The following is a 12769-nucleotide window of genomic DNA, read 5'->3' as shown; positions in this document are numbered from 1 at the left end:
AGACAGTAACCATTCATGCTTTCTTTAATTTTTGGGCCTATTTTTGTACCATAGAGGGTGTTATCATTTTGTGCACAACAAATAAAACAAAAGAAACCATGCACATCGCTATTAAAAATAAACCCATGTTCTTTGCATGAACATTTTGAAGAGAAGGCCCAACACAAACTATTTTAGTTATATATATATGTGTGTGTGTGTCTCCTTATTTTAAAATATTTAAATTTGAGATAATTTAAATGTTTTGAAAAATAGGAGACTATAATATACAGAAAGATTTAACTCCTTTGGGGAGGGGGGTATATGTAGACTTTAACAGCTTCCTCTGGCACATGTGAATGTAAAGGAAAGGTATGGATGCACTTTTAGCTTTGAATATTTCACCAGTTGATTCCCGCTGGCTGCATGCCCAAAGTCTGCAAATATCATACTCCTCTAATGAAAGCTACAGAGCTTTTCTTTGAATAGACTCCTGCCTATTTCAAAGTTATGAAGCAAAAAAAAAATGCTACCATGATGTTTCCTCCCTTCCCCTCCCCCCAAAAAAATTAACATTGAAAGAAAACTTACTATGCAGGTTAGAACAACATCCATGGAATCCAAGGAGGAGATAGATAAAATTATGGCAAACTCTAGCAACAAATAGAGTGGTCACTGAGGATTCAAAGGCTTTATGCTCTGGGCCCTATTTAGACAGCAGAGAATAGTTTTTTTTTTAAATGCAGGAATGTTACATTCATTATTTAATAACATTTACTCCATGCTGAGAGCAGGATGTTGAAATGGCCAAGTAAAGATAAGGGGTTTAAACATATACTTCATGAGTCAGGCTGTTATTTCACCAAATGAGTAGCACTGCAACTGAGATCATGCTGTGCCAAATTTTAAAGAGAGAAGGGGGAAGAAACAGATTTCTTTTTAGTAAAAAAAATTTTTTAACCATAGGCTAGACCAACTGGCATGTTCCATAGTTTAGATTCCTTTACCTCATTTAGAATCACTTCAGTAGGAATGGGAAATAAATCCATTTGAGTCACATTTTAATGCAAACTGATCTGTTTTGCACTTATTCAATTAATGTAGGGACTAGAATGCACTTTTCTGAATTTTACAATCATTTGTCTAAGCCTTCCCTCACCTCGAAATAAATGCATAAATATGTATACAAAAATGCATGCACTGAAGACAACTATGTACGAAAAGCCACACAGAAAAAGCAAATAATTGGGGTGGGGGTGGGAGGGCTTGCAAAATTGTGTATATTAGAGGAAATGTGCACAGTCTTTCATGCATAGAAAATATACACAAAGGAGCATGCTAATGTTCATTATGTTTGAAAGGAAATTAAAAACTTGAAGAGGGACAAACCAGGATGTAATTTGTTTTAAAGTGAAAGAAACAGGTTTATCCATCATTGATCATCAATGCATCCAAGCACTGTTTCCTTACAAGAGTCTGGTTGTGTTTTTAAAATGTGTTGGAACCACAAATCAGTAATGCTTTTTACCCATGTGGAACTCAAACCAAATCTTCAAAATATACACCTGATGCAGGTAGGATTGAGAAAAAGCCCTCCTGCAAAGATTTCTAACTTTGTAGGAGGCAGTCTTTCATCTAGACTGGACTAAAGCTATTTAAGTCTTTATAAATAAATATGAGTGTACAAGGTTCATCATATAGGGAGACAATTATTACATGTCTTAAATGAGTATGCTTCTTGTCCTACCTATTTCCCAAACAGATTGAACATATTAGTAAGGTCCTTATTACACTGGGATCTACTCCATATATATCAGAATACTGTATTCAGATGGGATGCATACGGCCACCATCACACCTCATTCTTATGATCTGAAAATACTGCACTTTAACTCAGTACACGATGACTCCTCTCAATCCATTCAAATGCCTCCCTACATAGCTTAACCCCCACCCCCACCCCCCACCCTCCAATATTACACAGTGACATAGCCTGGAAGTCTTGAACTGCCATTTTTGTGAGATTTTAGCTGACAGAATGCACACTGATTTTTCTATTACACATAAAAACAATGCTTCAGAGCTGGAGTAAATAAATAAACATGATTACAATCCCATGTGTAACTGCTCAATTTCTGTCCCATTTTGCAGATGAAATCGGATTACTTATGGAATGGGGCAAACGTCACATGATAGAACCCATTCAAAATCATGTTCAAAGAGTATCAGAAACTGAATATATCCCAATGTGAGAAGGTCTTTAGGGGCCCTTCCAAACAGTCCTATATCCCAGAATATCAAGGCAGAAAATCCCACAATATCTGCTTTGAACTGGGTTATCAAAGTCCATGGGATTTCCTGCCTTGATATTCTGGGATACAGGGCTGTGCGGAAGGGCCCTAGAAAAACACTTTCTCATAACTATGAAAATGTTCTGACATATAATCAGACATGGAGGGGCCCTAATCTAACAATTGGGAAATATCTGTTCTTCAATTTTAGTATTCCAGATCTAGTGGATTTAAACTGAGCTACCAATTTGAACATTTCAGAAGCATTCATTTCTGGAATCCTGCTTTACGTCCTGCTCAAGTTGTTTTATAGTCTAAAATAGCTTTCTTCCTTTATCTGCAGTTGTCCTGATTATTCTAATGCACACTGAATGACACTTAATTTAGGGGAAATTGTTTTGGACATGCAGTTTTAGGAGGTAAGTAAAAGAACAGAATAGTATTGTGGGAAGTTGTTAAATTATTCGAGGACCTTCAACGGGTAAATATAAATGTAAATCTTATGGGCAAATCTAAGCAAGCACCATTGAAATGCTTACGCGTTCACTTTTTTTTTTGCATTCACTCTGCTTGGTTTTTGCTATGAAATGGCTTTTGTAGCTTTGATGTGGAAAATGAGAATGGTCTTTAACAGCTGATGTGGGAATAAAGACATAAATACAAGGAAATTCTTACAAGCTTTTTGTATTAACTGCACTAAGTAAGTGTAACTAACTGCACTACATTATTGATTTATCAGGATTTGACCAAGAGAACTCCTTTTGTCCTCTTTTTCCCCTTCAGAAGGACACATACCACACAAAAGGAGAGAGAAAGAAAGTGAGAGATCAAGAAAGGGAAATGAGCCAAGTGCTAACTGGGTAACTGATAAATGATACTGATTAGACTTCCAGCTGTCTCCATGAAGTATCCAAGGAGTGCTGAAATAATGACCTGAAATTGACTAGGGCTCATTGACCCTAGTGGTTTAATTATTAGATATGAAATAAAATACAATTTCCTGGAAAATGTTGTAATTTTACATGAGGTTGTCTACTTAAAGGATCGGATCATAAATGAAATGAGACCCAAAAAACTTGTAGGGCAGATTGTTCAAATAATGGAAGTCCATGCAGTTGATTATGAGGAAATTAGAGAAATACAGTTGGCATAATGTTATTTTCATATCTCATGAAGATCAAAGAAGCCTTAGAATGAGATTATTTGGGTATTAACATTCTCAGAAAGCTCTTTCCATCAAGGTAGCCACATCACCTTCAGTGAAAGTAATAGTATTCTGCTCTTACATTTTCAATCAGGTTGTGCTTAAAACTGGAAGTCTAAAGATAATAATTGTTACAATATTGCTCTACAAAACTTTGGGGAATTAAGTACATTTTTCTTAATGACAGTTACTTTCCACAGTTCCACCAAAGAGCAATATTATTATTATTCTTATTCTTTGCTACTTGGCTTCAACTTCATGGAAGGTGGTGCTATGAGATATGGAGTCCCTAACCATTCTGTTTCCCATGCTATTTAACACACTGATGGAAACATTGGGAGAGGCTTGAACATCTGGTGCCACCAGTACAGTGACAACACTCAACTTTGTTTCTTTTGCCCACGAGGAAGCTGTCTCCCAACCAGTCAAAACTGGAACACAGATTCAGCCTGTGCTGGGTGGGCTTTCATGAAATATGGAACACGTTTGCATCTTTGGTGTACTGAAATAAGCTCTGGTTTTCTGTGATGTCCTGGAGTACAGTTGCACAGTTAATGACACTGCATCATTTGTGCCCATTCCTAGAGATGTCCAAGCTAGCCATGGTGACTTATCAACAATTTGCTTTGATTACTAATACAATTTCTGTTTTAAGGCTGCCTTTGATACTGAGCTACAGCCTCACAGCTGACTGTGTTGATAGTTTAATTACATTTTAACAATAACTTTTTGTATGCTTTCTTTTTGCTGGAAGGCAAAGGAATTTCTGTTTAAGTAAACATTTAATATGTAATTATTCCCAGGAAGTAAATTGAGATGTGAATTTTGCTTTTGATTTTTAGTTTTAGATTGTTTTTGATTGTATTTTGTTGTGTTTTGTTTTTAATTTTATTGTTTTAATGAATTGTATCTGTGGGTCACCTTGTGCCTCACTTCGAAAGCAAGGTGGCATATAAAACAAACAAATAAATCTACTTGTGTGTTTCTATCTGTATATTTTATTTTATTTTTACATTTCTGTAAGATGCCTTCAGTCCTAATTCTAGGGGAATGGTAGATGCGATGGACAATCCCTGTACAGTCAACCCTGAACTGCTGTTATTTGTCAAGGCTCCAAAAACCTTTAAAATACTGTCTGGGTTTGTTACGTGAGCCCCAAGGTAGTACAACAATGGAACAACAAATGTGTTCTATTTTAACCTTGTATATGCATTACTGATTTCCTCTAAAAACTGCAAATGGATGTGACTCAGGTAGAAATTTAGGCAACAATAACAGTAATGCTTTATTGAATCACAAGCTATTTTAAAAACCAAGCATATCAGCTGGTTCTCTATTTATTTCAGTATAATCAATTGTTTCTCTTTTAAATGTTCCTTGAATTCCCTCCTCAGAAAATCCCTTGTCCAAAGCTACCAAGTCATTCAACACAGGATTCTTCCTTTAATTCAAGACCTGTCTCAGTTTTACTGGAAATGTCCAAATGATGCTTCCGGTAAACGCAAATTAATATGAAGAAAATGGGAATTGCTTGGCTGCCAGGCCCTTTTGGGTAATTTTAGGGGCAAAAATTCGCTAAACAATTGTTTAGTAAAAATGATGAAACTTACAAAAACCTTACATTAAAATATTAAAATACATTACTGAAAATGAGAAATACAAAGAAAGCAAACCAACAGATCAAAGAATTAAAATAAAGTAAAAATAATACTGTAATAATAGCGGCAAATAGAGAGTACAATGGCAACAAACTGAATAGATAAAAGTAATCTTTCAAAAGCTGTCTGGTCTGCAAAATAAGGAGAGAGAATAAATGTTTTCCCCTAAAAGTCAGCACCTACACATGCTTTGGGTTGACACATGATCATTGAAGAAAGAAAAGACTTGGCAGTAGATCCATTCAAACACATTTCCCTTCATATTATCACTAACTGTCTTGCTCCTTTGAGTAAATGCAGGAAAGAAAGAATTGGGAGAGCATTTATAGAAATACTTTCTAAGCCTGCAATTCATTTTGGACCTGACCTTATCTCAACTTACTGTGTTGAAAATACTATTTTGATTAAGTTGTTGCAGCTGCTTAACCATCGGTCACCCCACCTATACCAACCCACTCGTGTTCAGGCCTGCTATACCGGCCGTTCTCCCTGCTCTCATTTTTTTTAAAAACCTACAGTGATAAATGACTCAGACTATGTTAAGCCCCAATGGGAAAAGAGAGAGAGACAAGGAAAAAAACGGCAGCCTTTTCTTAATGGATATAGTAAACAGAATAACAAAGCTACATGCCAATGATTGTAAATGAGGGAAAATTAGAAGACAAAAATTAAAGTTAGAGGCACAGCATGATGATGCTAAATAATTATTTTAGGAAATGACAAGTTTTGCCTTCCTCTGCAAGAATAATGAAAGAAGAATAAAAATTATTTTATCTAGGATCACAATGTAATATTTAGTTGAGGGTGACAGATATGGAATCTTTTTAGTAGTGAAACTAGAATAATATTTTGAAGAACAAAACAATATTACTATGTAGTAACACTTTGAAATAACCAGCTACAGTACCTATAATCAACTAATTTCTCAATAACCATAAAAATATCCCAAGAGAAATTCTTACATTTTTTAAATGGAAAAGAATTTTTTGTTTAGCTGTCATCGCAGCAGACTTTCATTGAAGAGTCACTCCAACTTTTTTATTCCATGAGTTTCCACAGAGGAAGGAGGGAACAGTTAACATTCTCAATTATGAGAAATCTCTAGTTTTCTGCAGATCTTATAAGAGTTTGCTATCTTCTCCATTCATCAGGTTCACTGGTAGCTGCTATTAGGTCTTTGGTTCTCAAACTGTGCTCCATGAACCCTTTCGTTAAAATTGTTCTTTGTTTTAAATATTGTATTGTTCTTCTTTCCTTCCTTTTTCACTACAAACAAGTGTGCATAGGAATTTGTTCATTTTTTTTTCAATTAGTTCACGCAATCATTCTCAATCTATCTACCACTGGCCCAGCCCATCTATCAAATTTTAAAATGCAATGCAACCCCTGTCTCCAAAAGTTTATTGTGGCTTCACAACAAACTTTTCCTTCAAAAAGGACTCTGTGGCTTTAAAAATCTGAGAACTTTTGTATTAGGATGAGGGCACACAAATAAACTAAAGTAATAATTATTTGTTCATCTGGAAATAAGTGATTGCATAGATAAAAAGAAGTTTTTGTTTTCACATTAATTTTAATACTGTCACTGTTTACTTTGTTTTTACAAAAACAAATTATTGGTACATTTAAACTGGCTGTGAGCCAGTTTATATTTCAGTCCTATAATAATTTAGATATTGGGAGGTGATTGAGTCCCATTAAAGGTTTCCTCGCCTCAATAAGATGATTAAGGAGAGTTGGGAGCAGCTGATAGTTTGGAAGACAACAATGATGTTGCCATTTGGGTCACTGGAGGACATCTCAGAGGTTCTTGTTGATCTTGGCATATTGCACAGCCACTTTTTTTTGTTCATTTCTCATGTTGATTCTATTGCCTGCTAACCGCCCGAATGAAGACACAGAACACAGTTATGGGTTAAAACTGGGCAACTTTATTGTTACCATTAAATTTGTAACTGAATTTTAATTTTCTATCCTGAATTTGTAGTGAACACAGCCGAGGTAGTGTCCCTTCCCGGCCTACCCCTCGGCTGAATAGGGCGAAGCACCCGGTCCCCTGGTAACATAAACCCGGGTAACCATTAGGAAAATGTGTTGGATGAATCTTCCTCAAGGCTATTGAGGTCAGATCCCTCCCATTTTAAGGCCATAATCTTTTTTATCTCAGCTTGTCCAATGTACCATTCGTTGATATTTCTGTTAATGGCCTTCGCCCCCAGAAGGGGTGCCTAGGGTGCACACCAAATATAACTCCTTATTGCTGTTTTCTGCTACCCTATTTAACCACCACAAAACCCAATCTGCCTTCTGGTAACAGTGTAGGGCAGGCGAAAAAACCCCCCAGAAACACAGGAGGGAGAAAAATTCCTGTCTGGCTCCCTAGGGCAACCAATTATTTTACACTGTTAATGGGCGGGCGTGGTGGGTCGATGTCTTGAAACAGACTGAGCTGGAGGGATCTAACCCTCCAGCTCCGCCCCCCAAAGTAGTTCCGGCCGGAACTACTTTGGGTTGGTTATTTCACCGGGCGGAAGAGGCAAAGGCCTCTTCCAGTCCCCAGCTACGCAGGGGCCTGGAATGGTCATTGCCTGCTAACCGCCCGAATGAAGACACAGAACACAGTTATGGGTTAAAACTGGGCAACTTTATTGTTACCATTAAATTTGTAACTGAATTTTAATTTTCTATCCTGAATTTGTAGTGAACACAGCCGAGGTAGTGTCCCTTCCCGGCCTACCCCTCGGCTGAATAGGGCGAAGCACCCGGTCCCCTGGTAACATAAACCCGGGTAACCATTAGGAAAATGTGTTGGATGAATCTTCCTCAAGGCTATTGAGGTCAGATCCCTCCCATTTTAAGGCCATAATCTTTTTTATCTCAGCTTGTCCAATGTACCATTCGTTGATATTTCTGTTAATGGCCTTCGCCCCCAGAAGGGGTGCCTAGGGTGCACACCAAATATAACTCCTTATTGCTGTTTTCTGCCACAAGATGGAGGCAAGTGTCTACTTAGCCCCCATCTCCCCAACCTTCCAAACAGCCCCTTGCTAAATTAGGCCAAATTCTGTAACAACAAGTTGCCCACTTTTTCAAATGCATGTCTATTTTGTTTCTGTGTAAATGCAAATCATAAAAGTATTTGAACGTTACATTGAAGAATGCTGTATCCAGTGGTGAACCTGGGAGCCCCTCCAGTGTTCCCACAACATCAACAAGATAATAACTGCTGTATCAAGTGGCTAACCTGGGAGTGCCTCCAGTGTTGCCATAACATAATGAACGCAATACTGCTGTAACATGTGGTGAACCTTGGAGCCCTTCCAGTGTTCCCACAACATAAACAAGATAATAAGTGTTGTATCAAATGGCCAACCTGGGAGCGCCTCCAGTGTTGCCATAACATAATGAACACATAATATTGTAAGATTTGGCAAACCTGGGAGCGCCTCCAGTGTTCCCTTAACGTGATAACACAGTAAATGCAAAACCTGGGAGCGCATCCAGTGTTCACTTAACATGCTAACACACAAAAATGCTTAACAGGTGGCGAACCTGGGAGCGCCTCCAGTGTTCCCATAGAATAACAGACACATAAACGTCTTGGCTTGAAGAGGTGATCTCATCTCCGCAACCTTTCTCCAAACCCTAGGGGATCGAAAAAACCCCCAACTGTCTCCAACCGCCACTCTTGCCCTTGGCGATGATGGCTAGCCTTGCGGAGCTAGGCCAACCGAACATCTTCGTGCCGCATCTAAATGTCAAGGCATCCATCTGTATGTATAATAATCTGGTATGACACAGAAACAGGAGCTGAAAAACTAAAGAACAAAATCAACCGGGGGGGGGGCGTAGTACCCCTCTCCCCATCCAACAAGGGATCGTCTATCCCCATGCCATCTCCTTTAAAGCCTCGGAGGCCCCCTATGCCTTGATTATCATGATGATCACATGAATGAATAGCTCTGTACCATAATGTAAAGGGGGATAATTTTTGTTTATAACGCTAGTCGGGGTGCGTTTTTTTTTTTTTTAAGGAACTAATAGAAATAACTAGGAACTGGGCATTGAAAACCTCGTCTTCTCCCTCTCCCCCTGTCTCATAGGTAGCCTTATCCCTATTTATTTTGTGTTGCCATAACTAATATGTCGTAGCCTCGAAGGTTATATGATAAGCTCCCAGTAATAGCCATATGCCAGCAATGTTGATGGCAGGTTCTTGTATCATATATGTGTCGTGCTCATCCATGTAACCTGTCCAGCTCACCGTTGGCCATGGCTACTTAACCATCCTACAAACGCCAACATCTCCCCCCCCCCCCTAATTAAATATAGCCTGTTTGTGCTTTAAAAGCTGATCCATGGCCCCTCCTTAAGATTTGTTCTTTAATTGTGCCGGTTAGATCTTATGAATAATCCCCAATCCAGTGGGCCAGCACGAAAGAAGGGGGGGGGGTGGTCTCCCACTGAATGGACCAATGAGACAGGGAGGCTACCAAACTGAGCCCTGTACCGCATCACCCATTAAATATGGTATCTCATTCTCTATATACAATAGTTTATCGCTGTTGTTCTTATTATGTAAACTAGGGCCCAACACGTCCATGAGGACATTTATATCTAAAAACCCTTGTGGTATAAGTAATTGCCGATGTAAAAACTGTCCATATGATTATTCCCCTACGCCATGAGGTATAAACCAATCAGCCTTTAATATTGGGTTGGCTGGCAGACACATCGCTGTTGTGTTATTTAACCTGAAACATCGTTAGATGAAGCCAGTCCCAGCGATGTCTAAAATTAATAAAGGGAATGTGGTGAGTAGTGATTATCTGGTATTGGGATGGTAGAGAGGTACATTGGCCACATTAACCTAACTTAATAATTACTGTACACCAACTTCATAGGACTCAGCGTGATGGCCCTATATTGTAAGCATGGACCCCAACCTTAACTGTAATTTGGAAACATCCGTATCCGGTAATGAACGATTAACTAATCAAACGTTGTCTGATCTCCACCCTCATCATCGTGGCTACCCAGCCGATCAAATTATAGGCTCCTAACATATATCAACGGTCCCCCCACCCGGTGGGTAGCTATCTTGGCCCATGCAAGATTGACTTGTCACGGCTTTAACCGTATTGCGGCCAATCTTGGTTCCTCTTTTATCCCAGCGCATGCTGTGGCAGAACTTAGTTGTGTGGAGGGTAAAATCAACAAATAGATTAAGATTCAGACATCTTGATCAGATGTCGAGGAAGCTTGATCCATGTCCGACAGGGGAAGCCTGTCAACACTGGTCGGTGTCCTATCATTGTTAGCTGTTGCTGTCTCGTCAAGAGAGGTCATTTGAACAGATGAATCTGTGACAGGGGTACTTCTGTCTCTTAACTGATTGATAGTGCCCGCCTGGTTTGCCTCAAGGGTGGATCTCTCTGGTGAGATGTCCATCCTTTCGTTGTATTCGGGATTCTCCTGGCCTTGGCCTGGCCGGGATCTCGCCTGTCTCCATAGGTGCCCATCAACCAAATCCCACCTGAGCGCGGGATCGTGGGCTGCTTTTAGGCGAAAAAGCCTGTCGTAACGAAGCCAACATCTTTGGCCACATCATGAGGAAACAGGAAAGCCTAGAGAAGACAATGATGCTGGGGAAAGTGGAAGGCAAAAGGAAGAGGGGCCGACCAAGGGCAAGATGGATGGATGGCATCCTTGAAGTGACTGGACTGACCTTGAGGGAGCTGGGGGTGGTAACGGCCGACAGGGAGCTCTGGCGTGGGCTGGTCCATGAGGTCACGAAGAGTCGGAGACGACTGAACGAATGAACAACAACAACAACAAACGAAGCCAACTGTCCCCCGGAAAGCTAAAGTAGGCCTCCCGAATTATGTCTAGATACAAGAACAGGGAATATGCCCTGGCCGGGTAATGTTTAATAATCACACTGGCATAAATCATAAAACAATTAAGCCAGTTACCCCAATTGGGCTCCATCTCTCGTGCCTGTCTATCTACATTGTAACTGGGCCCTAGACTGACACGTGGCGCCTCTTCATAGGCCGCCACATATAGAGTAAATAACTCTATGTATCTGTTGCTCAAAATCGCATCTATTGTGTCTTGTGTTAAGTGAGCTCCCAAGGAAACAATACCCAAACTGTCTAATGATGGCGTTGGTTGCGTAACCCTCCTATTCAACATGCCGGTATGTTCCCTGTCCTCCCCAAGACCGCTTGTTGAGGCCAATGGTAATGTGTGTTGTTGAACATTAACTGGAAAAACATCTATGAAGTGTACGTTATCACTACTTATCTGCCTTCCCTCTATTGTAAATCTAGTGTTGTCCTGGCCGGCTTCCAATGGCAAGGAATTGTTACCTGATGATGTAATTGTATCATGGACCCCCTGCGGCTGGAGCTGTGTTGGGGTGGGCAATACTGGCGGCATAGCCCCGACTGCCAGGTGTTCAACGTTAGGCTGCTGATCAATATCGAGTTGAGACGGCTCTCCATCTCGTTGAAACTCCCGGTCAATGTCAGGCACTAATTGAAACACACAAGAAAAAGGAGCTTCCAGTGAGGTCGGCTCTGACTCATTATGTGATAGCTGTGCGCTCTGTCTGAGCGGGAAATTATCTATGTTATTTTCCAATGCCTGAATACGCGCCACCAGGGCCTGATATAAATCTGATGAAATCTCATGGCTCGACTCCCTGTTTGTGTGAGATTGGTGGCGCCTTGTCGACCTTCTCCTGGCCGGGCCCTTGCCCTTCGGCCCGCCGATGTTCTTCCTAGGCAACATCCTGCAACAGAAAGGTAAGCATATGGAATGATTAGTGACCAGTATCTCTTGGTTTGAGTAGGAATTGAAAACCCACTGGTTTTCACGTTGGAGAATGCATTGTCCATAGCACGACCTGTAGGTCAAGGGAACTCAACTAATGGTACATTTATTATTAAGCGACATGATAAGGCCCCGTCCCCTCAACTGAGTGTGGTCTCATCTATCCATTGCTATGTCCACTTTGTTCAGGGAGTATTACCTTGCCATGGTGATATATGGCCTTTAAATAAAAGTAATATTAGGCAGGGTCGTGGCAGCTTTTATTTTTCCTAGCTATTAATGTTAATCTAACAAAACTATTTATCATTAAATCCTGACTGTCCCGCCATAGCCGCTTTGCGTGCTAAGTCTGAAAGAGATGCCGCGTCTTGGGTTGTTCGGCATTCTGAATAAACATAAATAATCGGATGTTTAATCGTATAATTATATCCCTAAAACCATTAACGCCATCCATATAGTATGTGAAGGACTCCTAACTGAGCATATTGTTATTTTATAAACATGTGAATATCTCTGAAATACTATAGTCAAGGCAGTCCTCTAACCTTAAATCCATTCATGTCCGACTCTGGGGGCCGGTGCTCAACTCCATTTAGTGATGCTCCCCCCCATTTTTAAGCCAAAGCCTGTGTTGTCTGTAGATACCTCCAAGGTCGTGTGGCCGGCATGACCGCATAGAGCGTCGCTAACTTCCGGTCGGAGCGGCACCTATTGATCTACTCGCATTTGCATGTTCTCCAACTAATAGGTTGGAGAAGCTAGGGCTGACAGTGGAAGCTCGCTCCGCTTCCAAGAAT

This window comes from Anolis sagrei, chromosome 4, assembly GCF_037176765.1.
Source record: "Anolis sagrei isolate rAnoSag1 chromosome 4, rAnoSag1.mat, whole genome shotgun sequence".
Taxonomy (NCBI): Eukaryota; Metazoa; Chordata; class Lepidosauria; order Squamata; family Dactyloidae; genus Anolis; species Anolis sagrei.
This window is presented reverse-complemented; position numbering follows the sequence as displayed.